Consider the following 13,351-nt stretch of genomic DNA (forward strand, 5'->3'; position numbering starts at 1 on the left):
TCAAATTTATGTAGGTATTTAAATACAAAATACTTTCGAAAATCCTTACAAATTACAAAATACAAATGTATTTCAAATATTGCCCAGCCCTGTCTATATGCACTTATTTCTATTTCTTTTTGTGCAACATCCATGTTTCATTCCAATAATTAAACACGAGTTCATTGCTCATATAGGTTAACATTTAGACAACACTTGGTTTCAAGCGCCTTACTTTCATCAACCACCTTCACACACGTAATTAGAGAAAAAAAAGAAAAGTGGAAATAAAAATTACCTTTTTCTTTTCATGGTAATAAGTATCTTTCAAATTGGCACTCTCTTGCAGAATTAAAGTGTTTTCTTCCATTAACAACTTCAACCGATCACTGAATTCTTTCTCTGCAATTAGATTAATGGAAGGACCATAAATATATTATTTACCGATTCATTTAAAATTATTCTACATTTTAAAATACAGCAAATTTGTTAATATAACAGTGCCCAATCCTACCCTCAAAAGGTGCAACAAGCAAAAATTACGGAAATTTGTAAGCTATGAAAGACAATCGTAAAAATTATATTAAACAGTTACTGATGAGGACAGAGTAAAACAACTTTTGAAGAATTAAAAATTTTACCCACGTCTTCTATATACATTATAGAAACAGTGTATTTCACTCAAAAATAAATCAAAATTCAAATTCAATTTAAACTACCAGTACCACACGTATCAAACAAGAACATCACATAATTGCCATTTGTCCACTCACAGAATTACGACAAGTCTTAAAGCATAATAAAATTCCAAGCTCCATTATAAGCAGTAAACTAAAACATTTGAAAAACAGTCATTAAGTTGTTGTTGTTGCATCACATACCAGATTTTGTAGACGAATTCATGTTTACTTTTTATTATTATTATTATTTTATTATTTATTATTATCGATCTATCTTTGTTGTAATACCACCTCCAAGGTGGTATAATAATAAACAAATTATTAAACAACCTACATGTTGTTTTAAGATTTCACTACTTAATGACCCAAGTATTCGGTGGCTCTATGAGAAGAGAATAGTTAATTTGCTAAATACAGAAATAGGAAGTAATATTGAGGAAGAATGGAGTAATTTGAAGTCTATTATAACTACAGCGGCAAAGGAAACTCTAGGAACTAAAAAGAAATGGAACAGAAACGTGGTTTAAGGAAATGGGACGATAATGTAGCCAAAATTATTACTGATAAGAGGGAAGAATTTAAAAAATTTCTATCAACTGGTACACTTGTTGATGAAATGGAATATAGGAAGAAAAGAGCATTAGCAAAGAGGGAAGTTAGGAAAAATCATAGAAAATGTTGGAATGACTTTGTTGTTCAGTTGGAAACAGATATTACTAGACCAGACCCAAAAACATTTAAAATTTTGAAACAATTGAATGGAGAGGTACAAGAAAGAGTTAAAATTAATACAATCCATTTGGAGGCATGGGCTCATTATTTTCAAGATTTATGGCAGCAAAAGAATGCAATTTTATGCTCTTCAAATTCTTATAATGATGACATGGAAAATTTTACTTTGAATGAACTACAAATAATGCTATCACAATATAAAAATAATAAGGCACCTGGGGAATTATTCAAGTATGCAGGAGATGCTTTTAATAATAGATTTTTACTTTTCTTGAACAGAATATTTAATGATGAGAATCCTCCACCAGAAAGTTGGCAAAGAGCAATAGTAATTCCAGTACACAAAAAAGGTGTTATGAGCAACTGTGATAACTTTAGAGGAATAAGCCTTCTCAATTCTAGCTACAAAATGTATACCAAATTACTAAAAATTAAATTGAACCAATTTTATGACACTACACTGGATGAAGCACAAAATGGATTCCGAAAAGGCAGATCATGTGCAGATGGATATTTTACACTGAAGCTTTTGATCGAAAAACAGAGAATTTAATATTGAAACCCACCTGGCATTTATTGATATGAAGAAAGACTTCGACAGAGTAGATAGAAACAAATTATAGAATATTTTAGCACGTGATGGTATTCCAAATCAATTAATAATAGCTATTTACAATATTTATAATAATAATCATATACAGGTTAGGATTGAAAACAAATATTCAGAATGGAAACGAATAAATCAAGGAGTGAGACAGGGTTGTAGTTTATCTCCGCTATTATTTATAATATACATGAATCACATTATTAAGGAATGGAGATTGAAACCACATGGAAGTATACCGATAAGTTGTTTGTCCCAAATAGATACTTTATTATTTGCTGATGATATTGTGTTTATGGCAACTTCAGAGGATAATTCACAACGTTTGGTTTACAACTTTAATCAAATGGCAGAAAGTCTCAATATGGAAATTTCAACTGACAAATCTAAAGTGATGGCCTTTTTAGGAAAGTAACCAGTCTGTAGCAAAATATGCATCAATAATAAGATCGAACAAGTCAAAAATTTTAGTTATCTCGGTTACCAAATTTCATATGAAGAAGAAAAGGATTTGAATGAGAAAATTATTAAATTCAACAGAGCAATGGGGATAATTAATCAGATATTCAAACCAACCTTAGTACAAAAACACATGTGCACCAGAATTTATAAAACATTGGCCAGACCTATCCTCTGTTTTGGTAGTGAAGCTTGGATGATTCGTAATATTGGTTCACAAAGATTAACGGCGGCAGAAATGAGATTTATGCATCGTACAGCGGGATACACGAGAATGGATCACATTAAAAATTTTGACATTATGAAAGAACTGCAGATTGAACTGATTACGGAATACCTACAGAAATACAGTCAAAACTAGAAATCACATGTCATCTGAATGCCTCGTTCTAGAATTCCACGCCAAATTTTAAATTACCATCCTGTAGGCAAGAGATCCTTGGGCAGACCATTCAAGCGTTGGCAAGAGACTGAAATGGGCCTAGGCCCAATACATGCAAGGACGATGATGATGCTGATGACTAAGAAATTAATATACAGTAGTTCTAATGTAAACAAAATTAGATTTAGTTCTAATATGAATTATAATTAGCTTCAGTTCTCCAATATTAATTGTAATTAATCTAATTTGCTATGACATTAATTATAATTGATTTAGTTCTTTTTAATTTTTGAGGACAATGACAAAATCAATGTACACATTACTGTATCAGAAAGTGAATAATAAAGTAAGCAAACAGTGTAGAAATAAAATTAAAGATTCCTGAAAGTAATAAACATAAATATGCTGGTAGACATGCAATATAGCTACCAGTAGAATGAATATGAGGAATAATGTACCGGTATACCCTATACTTGGAAAGGGGTACCGGTAATCGAAATGTTCCTAATCACGAGTCAACAATTTTAAGTATTCTAAGACGAAGTAAGACGCAAAACCTGCACTACACAAAATTAAAATCCCAACTAAACATCAGCGTTTCCAACCTAGCAGCTGTTATAATCAGAAGACATTTGCTTTATAATGGTGGAGATTAAAGTAGACTTTCAAATTTTAAATTATTGATTATTTGGACATAAATTGAATGATCAAAAAATAATTAAAATTACTGAATCTTATCTTCGTGATTGCATATATAAAATATACTATTATGAATCAGTGAGTAAATACCAAATAGTAAATTGCTCGCGTCCATTGTCAGCAAATACTAGTGCGTGCTTTTATAGGGAAGTTTGTAATTATTAACAAATTCAGATATGGAATTCCTCCCCAGTAAGGTCCCACTGACTGGATCTAAAATAAAAAGATGTAGTGCATTTTACCGGCATTTTTTTGATAGTATTAAACATATGAAAGAACATTGTCTATAAGGTCGTAAGATGTACAAGTATGAAGATTCTTAAACAAAAACATTTCTGCTGCGAAGTGAAAATGTTTGCCTGCAACATCTGTTATTTGCATTTTTGTTTTGGTTTGAACACAAAAATATGGGTGTCACCACTCTCCTGGCAATCTCAAAAGCTCCACTATCTGTAAGTTTGAAATGATCTACCATAAATCACCTGTCATAAACCTATATAGACAAAAGTTTCTTTTACTTTATTCCGTTGACAATTGAACATGCTTTCTCAATAGGGATTATTCTTAGTTAAGTGATTTGCGGATGTGAATATACTCAAATCCTCATACTTAGTTACAAATGTTTTTTAAGGAACCAGGAGGTTCAATGTCGCCCTCACATAAGCCCATCATCGGTCCCTATCCTGAGCAAGATTAATCCAGTCCCTAACATCATATTCCACCTCCCTCAAATCCATTTTAATTAGTGTTGTGGGATTTAATTGATTGTCCACGAAGATTATATATTACAGTATTAGCAAACATATATTAAACAAATATTAGAACACGAGTTCAGAAGAGGTTATTCTTGTTATGGTTGTACAGTATATTCATTATTCAACAGTCGATGGTGTCACTTGTGACCTTAACTTGTAACTATAAGGTTACAACCAGTCTTCGGACTCTCGACTAAACATACATATTTTCATGTTATTTGTGGATTCCGAAAAGACATTTAATGAAGTACTACGTAATAAGTTGTGGTCAATAATGATAAATAGTGGATTTCCTAGCTACATGATGAAGCAAGCCAAAGCCTTTTACCAAAATATGCTAGAATAAATTTCATGTTGAAGATATACCGATAAGCTGTCACAATTTGACTATAATTATGTGTATATATTCCGCCTTTGCTTATCATATAATATGAATGAATTAATTAGTCATATTTTCTCATTAACGTTTTCGGTACGTAAATTGTACCATCTTCAGATGTTTGTATATGATGCTAATTGTTAACCAAGCCTGTGGGTGCATGTATCTGGACTTAAATGGTCAGTGTTTTTGTGCATGCTGTGCGATTGTGATAATTAATGGTAACAATAGAAATAATAACAATAACTGTTGTTTTACTATTTTATTATTAGTAATATCCTTTTGTTTTCCTTGAAAATGCAAACTGTGCATAGTTACAGCACGAATGGCCATATAGGCTCGTGCAAAGGATCTTGTGTACATGAGTTTGTATAATTGTGTATCAATAAATGCACTTCATTCATTCATTCATTGTTTCTTTTCTAACCGCATACAGATCCGCCCTCTAATCATGACCAATGCACAACAAACACAAGAACAGTTTCATTTTAGGCAAGGTCCGTGGACGGTCTGTCGCTATCGCTCTCACAGGTCCCTTCGTAACAGCCTTAAAGAGAAAGTGAAGGTGCTGTAAATCTGTGACGTCACCACGGGAACACACTCCACTCTCATCCCCTTGGCTTGTGCTGCTTTTATTAGTAATTGCTAGAATTTAGAAAACGTGGAGTGTGTTTGTGATTTTGGTATAGACTTTGCTAGTGTGCTGTTTATAATAGGCCTATATTGTTACTATTATAGCATGAAAAATGCCAAATTGTGTGGTGAGCAAGTGTCAGGAAAATTAAAGGCTCGAGTGTTATTTATCATAAGTTTCCCTCTGATCCAAAGCTGCGAAAGATTTAGAGATTAAGTGTTACCGAAAGGACAAATTTAATCTTGAAACTGCACATAGTTGTTCCGAACATTTCACATCTGATTTCTATGAGCGTGATTTGAATGCCGAGCTTTTGAACATACCAGCAAAGAAAGAAATGAATTTAAATGCCCAACCGTCGCTGATTTTACGAGTGTGCTATGTGAAAAACAGTGAGATAAACAGTGCTGGAAGTAAACGTGTAGAAGAGAGAACTTGTAGAAAAAGGTTTTGTCTGAGGTAAGTGAACAATAATTATATGCAAAGACAATAGTGCGTCAGGACGATCCATTGGGTGTGTTATATTTCATCTGTTCATTAGAAAATGAGGAGCTGAATCTCAAAAGAAGAAAATGAAGAACTAAATAAAGAAAATGAAAAACTTAAATTAGACATTGAAAAGTTAGAGTCTAAATTAGAAACATAATTTGGCAAAGAAAGTGTTTAAATCACTTAGTAAATGGAAAAGTAAAACATTTATTAGCTAAAGTGTTCACTCCAAGGCAAATAAAAATACTTATTAGTGGGGAAAAAGAAGCAAAGATGGGAAGAACAATACATGATCCCTGCATTAGCCTTACAGTCCTCTACCAAGCGTTGCTACCCTGCAGTGTTGGACAAAAAAATTGCCCTTTTCTCCCGGTATTCTTACACAGTTACTGAAAATTTTAAAAGAAAGGGGTTGTCTTTGAGTGAAATGGACAAGTTATCAATGTTACTGTTTGATGAGATGAATGTCAATGGTGTCATTTGTTACAATCGTGAGGGTCCTCACAGAAGTGCTTAAATTGTAATGATCCGAGGATTGACAGGTGAGTGGAAGCAGCCCATCTATTATGATTTCGATAAAACAATGAACATAGAGCTATTGTTCGATATTATATCAGAAATTGAAGCGTCAGTTTTCAGAGTAATTTTCTGATCTGGGTGGCGGCAATGGAAGACTGTGGAATAAGTTACAAATAAATGTAAATCAAACCTGCTTTTCAAATCCTGCTTGAGACAAAAATATTTGGGTTTTTGCAGATTTGCCCCTCCTGATTAAGTTGTTAAGGAACCATTTTATTAACAGTGGGTTTCAATTGAATGGCAAATGGCAATGTAGTAGAAAAAATGTAATTGGACGGATTATTAAATCCAATTCTTCAGAGTTGCAACTATTCCCGAAGTTACATTGGGGTCACATTACTGTGCAAGAGAATGATAGCCAAAGAGTTGCACCTGCCATGGAATTTTTTTCACATTACACTGCTGCTCTGATTAAATATTTGATACCCGAATGTGAAGAAGTAGATGAATTCTTTCAACTCATAAATGACATTCACAGATGTAATGAACTCGGGAATTCCGAAAGATCCTATACACAATAAACTGAAATGTGTCTTCGGGATTAACCACAAGGAACAAGTAGAGATATTAGATAGAAGGGAGGAAACAATAAAAGAATTGAGAGTCAGAAGCAAAAATACTCTTCTACCTTTTCAGAATGGCTTCCTTACCTCTAGCAAGAGCTTGAAAGTGTTCTAGGTTTAGAGCGATTTAAAAGAAAAAGGAATTGATTACATAATGACCAGGAAACTCAATCAGGACGCCCTGGAAAACCTGTTTTTCCAAATTCGTGGGATAGGACTTTTTATAATAACCCTCTGCACGTCGAAGTGAAAAATCGCTTGCGCCTATTAATATTACGATGTCGCCTTCCCCACCCTATAAGTGCCCCAGTAGAAGATTCAGGTGGAATAATAATAACAGGATGGATAGAGATCGTTTTACGTGGTGGGCTAGTTTATCCCTGTTCTCAGTGGATGGCAACAATTTTATTGAAGAGTGTAAAGTTATAATTAGAAAATTTCATAAAAAATCAGTCAAAAGAAAAAAGGATGTAATAGGCCGTTTATTAGACTTTTGAGGAAAGAGCTTCTAAATGATGATCCGGAATTATTGAAGTTAATCAGTAGAGCACGAACATTTTTTTAGAATTCGTTACCTAAATAGAAGGAAACAGGACATCGCGTCCTTCACAAGACTAGGTCAGTCAGTTTAAATTTTGTGAAACATTCTTGAAAGAAATTGTTCTATTTGTAAAATCAGTGTTAAAATTGGGATATTTTCATTCCCCGCTGGTATTGAAATCCCTCCTCAACCACTTCACTGAAAGGGTTAATTTACAAAATATTTATTTACAATTCTGTATAAAATTAATTATTATTAACTAGTTTAGTGCACACTCTACTCCAGTGTTATTAAGGGAAATTTAATACATTTTGCATGCGTAATGTAAATTCTGTCATTCACATGTGTAGTTTTTATTTACTGAATACTACTTTAATATAGGCCTAACTAATAATTTGAGGCTCGGAAACAGAAATTTAAGTGTAAAATAAATTAAATATATTGTACAATGCGTATTCGTCAATAACTTTCTTTAAAATTGGACTGAAATATTCTACAAAGGTTAGAGATAGAAAAGCAAGTACAATGAAGCATTCATAATAGTTTTTATATTGCTAAGAATTTGGAAAGTAAACCATCATTGAATTTAAAAAAATGAGATATTGTAGTGGGAGTTATACCCCTAAGCCTTTACTCCTCCAGTGTCTATGTGGCCCTAACAGATATATAAATATAGATGTTTAAATCACTTGGTTATCGCTAGAAAGTGCAAGCAGAGGATTGAAAATGAGTATAGTGTTCCCGTGGTGATGTCACAGATTTACAACCCTCTTGACTGTCCCTTTAAACACTGTTATGAAGGGACCTGTGAGAACGACAGTGACCGACTGTCCACAGACCTTGCATTTTAGGCCTTCTCTAGGTTTTTTATCTTTTATTCTACCTTAAGGTATATGTACACCTTTGCATACAAAAAAATTTTGTTTTGCCTAATTTTGCTCTGTAAAATGTTTATACAATTGAGAATGGTACCAGAAAGAGGATGAAGTAAACAGATCCCTTGAAATTATGTCTAAATTGTTTATAAAAATTATTTTGTTCATAATTTTGACATACAACTTGAAACATGATAGCTCATATAGTTTTTAAGATAGAGCCACAGTTTCTTCACAGTTTTATAGCTAAAACTATTCTTTAGTGCCTGACATATAGCTATTTTTTATTTTCATTTACATTAATTAAATATTACCATATATGTAACTTATACTAATATTTTATGTTGCATAAATCATGTAAAAATCCATAGATAATTATTAACTATATTAATGTTATTTTACTCATTGTCAGGCACTAGGGGGACATTTCAAACTTCAAAATGACACCAATATCTTCTTGATATCACCATATTTGGCTGAGATATCATGTTTAAAAGAATTAAATATTCTAAAATTACTATTTGCAAGAAATGAGCCACAAACTTTCAGAGCCTAGAAGACTCCATCATCATAAATGTCACCCCTTAAGCAGCTTCATGTCGGTCCAGTTTCAGCTTCTTTCTGTCTCTCAAATACCTCCTCCTTGTTTTAACTTCAAGTGTTGAATATTTTTTTTGCATTTTTGTCCTTATTTTCCATTGATGCAACAAACCCTGCAATGGTGTTTGTCCCAGGGTTTATGCCCATCCTCCTCAGAATTTTAATTTATACTTTTGGACTCTTATTAAAATGACGTAAAACATCACTGACACACAAATTTACAGTTTTATGACTAACAGTAAAAGATTATAAATTACTTCATTATGTAAAAACGTGTTTTCAATGTAATGATCATGCCCTGATATCTGTGCATCTATTTTGGAACTAGAAAGAAGTTTATTTTACAAGCAATGCTGGACGAGGGGATTGACAGCTACGAGGATCACTCCAAAAGTAATCCACAATATTTATTTAAAAATTACATTTCTATCCTACAGCTTTGCTATTTTCATAGAATGTAGATACATCCTTCAGAAACAATGTCACTTTTCCACATAATTTCCGCACCTTTCAAATGACCTCCATAAATTGTAAAGGTTTAGAATAAAAAATAAATTAAAAAAAAACGTGCATTGCTTTTGGAGTGATCTTCATGGAAGTGACTGTGCCTGATGACTCAGAATTTTGGAAAATGGGAAACCATAAGGCATAAATAGAAAATTATTATATCAAATTAAAGGGGAGAAAATTCTCTATTAAAATAGTTATATTTTGAAAATTCTAATTTTTCATCATTTTTTTTGCGTTTTGTGGGTGTACATATACCTTAAATTGATTTTTAAAGCTTTCTTTCGTTAGACCACATATTAGAAATAGTGAAGCAGATCTACAGAACGCATGTCGCAGTGACATTTAAAATTTCAACTATCATCCCACTGCAATGAATAGGAAGCCAACCCAATAAGGAATCAGTCTTTTATAACTACTTATAATCAATATCCCTGTACTTCATTGGAACTGGCCCATTTGAGTGTCATCATGCTTCCAATTGTGACTGGTTGGGATCTTATTTTTTTATAGATACTTGTCTGATATATATATATATATATATATATATATATATATATATATATATATATATATATATGGGATATTTCAGAATTCAACTGAAGAAATTTATCTCGTTATAAGAGGGGTTATAGACAAGCAATTTGAGGTAGGAAATCCAGAGTCTCCGACGAAAAATAGAAAAATTTCCGAGTTATCAAATTACCAGCTGTTAAAGTACTTTACATATTTTAAAATAGTAAGTTAACATGGAGCAACCATTTGAAATACATTTCTGAAAAAGCTCGTAAAAGATTCTCCCTTCTAAAAAGACTAGCAGGAAAGAAATGGGGATGCTCTAGGAATACTTTGAACACTACATACAAAATGTTTATACAGCCAGTGCTGACATACTGCGGAGAAATTTTAATTACTTCACCTTTCATAAACGACATAGAATATGTTCAAAACCAAGCTCTCAGGCTCATTACTGGTGGAATCAAAACAACGCCAATAGATTCTATGAGATTCCTCACTAATATTAACAGCATCAAAATGACAATAGGAGAAAAAGCACTGATTCAGTATGAAAAACTTATCAGATTACCAGGTAACAATTGGCATTCATACAGGTCCTCTTTGTAGATTGAAAACTCAAAAAAGTTTCATATCCATTGTTCAAGAATTAAAACAGAAAATCAATATCCCGAATTTAAAAGAAAACTTACAAATTAAACCAAACCCTTTAACTCTATTAAATATAGAATATAATCTCAATTTAACAGAAGAAATACTGAAATCAGAAGTAAACACTGAAATGCTGAAACAATTGTCTTTAGAGACAATTAATATTAGGTACGCTCCACAAAACTGGCTTCATTTATACACTGACGGATCCTTGATCTCCAGAGAACAAGGTGCCGGTGCAGGTGTTACGTGCTGTCTCTTCTCACTTTATAGATCTCTTGGATATGGAACAACAAGTTTTGATGGTGAAATCATTGCAATAAGTGAATGTCTCAGGAATCTTCTATGCCACATAAATAAATTTAGGAATGCAGTTATATTGTCGGACTCCAAAGCAGCTATTCTATCAATCGTCTCTAAACACACACACCTTGATCTCAAACAGCAGAAATAACTAAAATGCTCTCTCAATTATTATCACTCAATAAAAGAGTTGTATTCCAATGGATAGCATCCCATTGTGGAATCCTGGGAAACGAGAATGCGGATGCTTTAGCAAAGAAGGGCAGCATTACTACTTACAGACCTGTTACTAAATCTACGTATTACTCTGTGAAGATATTTATTAAATCTACATACTTAGACTTCAACAAACAAAATTTGATAACTCAATCCCAAGGGAAAAAATGGAACTCTCTGCATCAAAATCCACAGTTAATTCCCGATTTACCACGAAAATCGTGTGTAGCTGCATTTAGATTGGCAACAGGCCATGATTGTTTGGCCAAACACCTGCATAGAATTGGAATATATCAGTCCCCTAACTGCCCATTGTGCAACTCAAACCAAGAAATGGATTCGGAACACCTCAAAATCTGTGCTTCAGTGGCTAGTCATGATAATATCTTTGAAAAATATTGGAGTGCAAGAGGTGAAATGATTTTATTGTCAAATGCCTGGCATTAGAAAACAACAAACAACAACATATTTTGAAAATCATAATCCAGTACATATTATAATGAAATAGGAATATGGAATGGTTTCGGAATTTATTAGGAATTAGATGAAGACCAACTCTTAAGAACTAACTAACCATGTTTCCAAATTAAGCTTTTACAGAATCTGTAAAACTGCAGGTAAATAATGGGACAGTACCAGTAAACCACTGCACTGTTTTTTGTTTCACCCTCATTAACTTTCGTTACTGTGCCTATTTTAAAGAGAATTATCGGCGTGAAGCTGTGGTATATGGATGAAGAGTCTGTTCTCAGACCAAAAGGTACCGTAGTATGTTCTAGTCCCACCATCATAGTATAGTTTTCTTTTAATCACAATACCTCTTTCCAAGGGGAAAGGAACTGGCCACCTTACCCCATTACCTCCTGGCCTAGTTTCCTCATGATGATGCCTTATTGGTGTTACTTATAAGGTTCAAACCTGTCTGCGGACAGTTGACTAAACAACAACAACCTCCTTCCAGTATTTCATTGCTTACTTCCTCTAAGAAAGACGAAAAGAGACATTTTTTTCTTTTCTCGTTTATCCATTTTGTTGTTATATTTTCTATTAAACTTGTAACTGATACCGTTATGCACAATTACAAGTTAATTGATAAACATACTGAAACTTGTCTAGTGTAATGGATATGAATTTCTCTAACTACATTCTTTCTTTACTCTTCTAAACAAAATTATTGTCATTACATTACAAAATAACTATAGAGGGCATTTTAATGTTACGATACAAGTTTTAAGTTACATACCTTAAGTAAAAAAAAAAAAAAAGTACGTGCTGAAGTTTGAACGTTCGGCCTCAGAAACAATCTACAGTGTTCACCGATTGTGCCACAGGGACATAGCAATATTGTATCCAACACATTTCCAAATCTACCGCCATGCCACATGCAGATTCAATCAGTGGCATACTACCCCAAAAAATACTTCACGCCATTACATGCAAGTTCGAACCGGCAGACCCTGGTTTCCTATCTCAAAATACTTGCCTAGGACCCCTCCACAATCCCCTAAATTTCTTCGGTAGAATTATGAAAGACCTTGTATAATCTGAGACTCTTTTGGTTGGTTAGTAAAGTTTACGCAAAATGTATATTCATGTTGAATCTTTCGTTTAACACTTGAATATAAATAATTGATTAAATGGTGATCTTACTCGTGTTAATTATGTAAGCATGTGTGGCTTACCGCTATTTCGGTGTTACTTGACACCATCCTCAGAGCCTACTAGATCTCGGTGCTATCTCAACTTCGCTGCCTGTTGTGAGGGTGCGTTCGTGTGATGAAGAGTTGTGTCAAATAGTGTGTGTGTTCTGAAATTGATCTGTGTGTTGAGAATTTGATCTGGATGTGTTTTAGTGTGTCTGTATATTTCATATTGTTCTAGTGTGTTGAGTTTTTGGTTTTTGGGTTGTATGTGCAGAATTTCCATGTCTGTATTTATGTTATTGTATGTGTAGTTAGCATTAGTTATGTGTTCGGCATATGTAGATGTATTGTGTCCTCTGGTTATTGCTTTAATGTGTTCTTTGTATAGAGTTTGGAATGATCTGCCTGTCTGTCCAATGTAGAAACTGTCGCAACTACCGTATTGCATGTGAGTTTGTATATGACTGTGTGGTTGTATTTATTTGTGTTGTTTGCGTGTTGAGATGTCTTTGTAGTGTGTTTTCTGTTCTGTATGCTATGTTGTATTTGTTTTCTGAATGAAGAT

The 13,351-nt window shown here is 33.2% G+C and overlaps 1 protein-coding gene across 1 annotated transcript in view; it reads right to left on the reverse strand.

Annotated features, from left to right (window-relative positions):
- The window catches only part of LOC138715595 (kinesin-like protein KIF23), a 42,428-nt gene that overhangs the window by 17,480 nt on the left and 11,597 nt on the right, over nucleotides 1-13,351 (reverse strand). The window lies entirely within an intron of this gene.

Source organism: Periplaneta americana, chromosome 15, assembly GCF_040183065.1.
Source record: "Periplaneta americana isolate PAMFEO1 chromosome 15, P.americana_PAMFEO1_priV1, whole genome shotgun sequence".
NCBI classification, from domain to species: Eukaryota; Metazoa; Arthropoda; class Insecta; order Blattodea; family Blattidae; genus Periplaneta; species Periplaneta americana.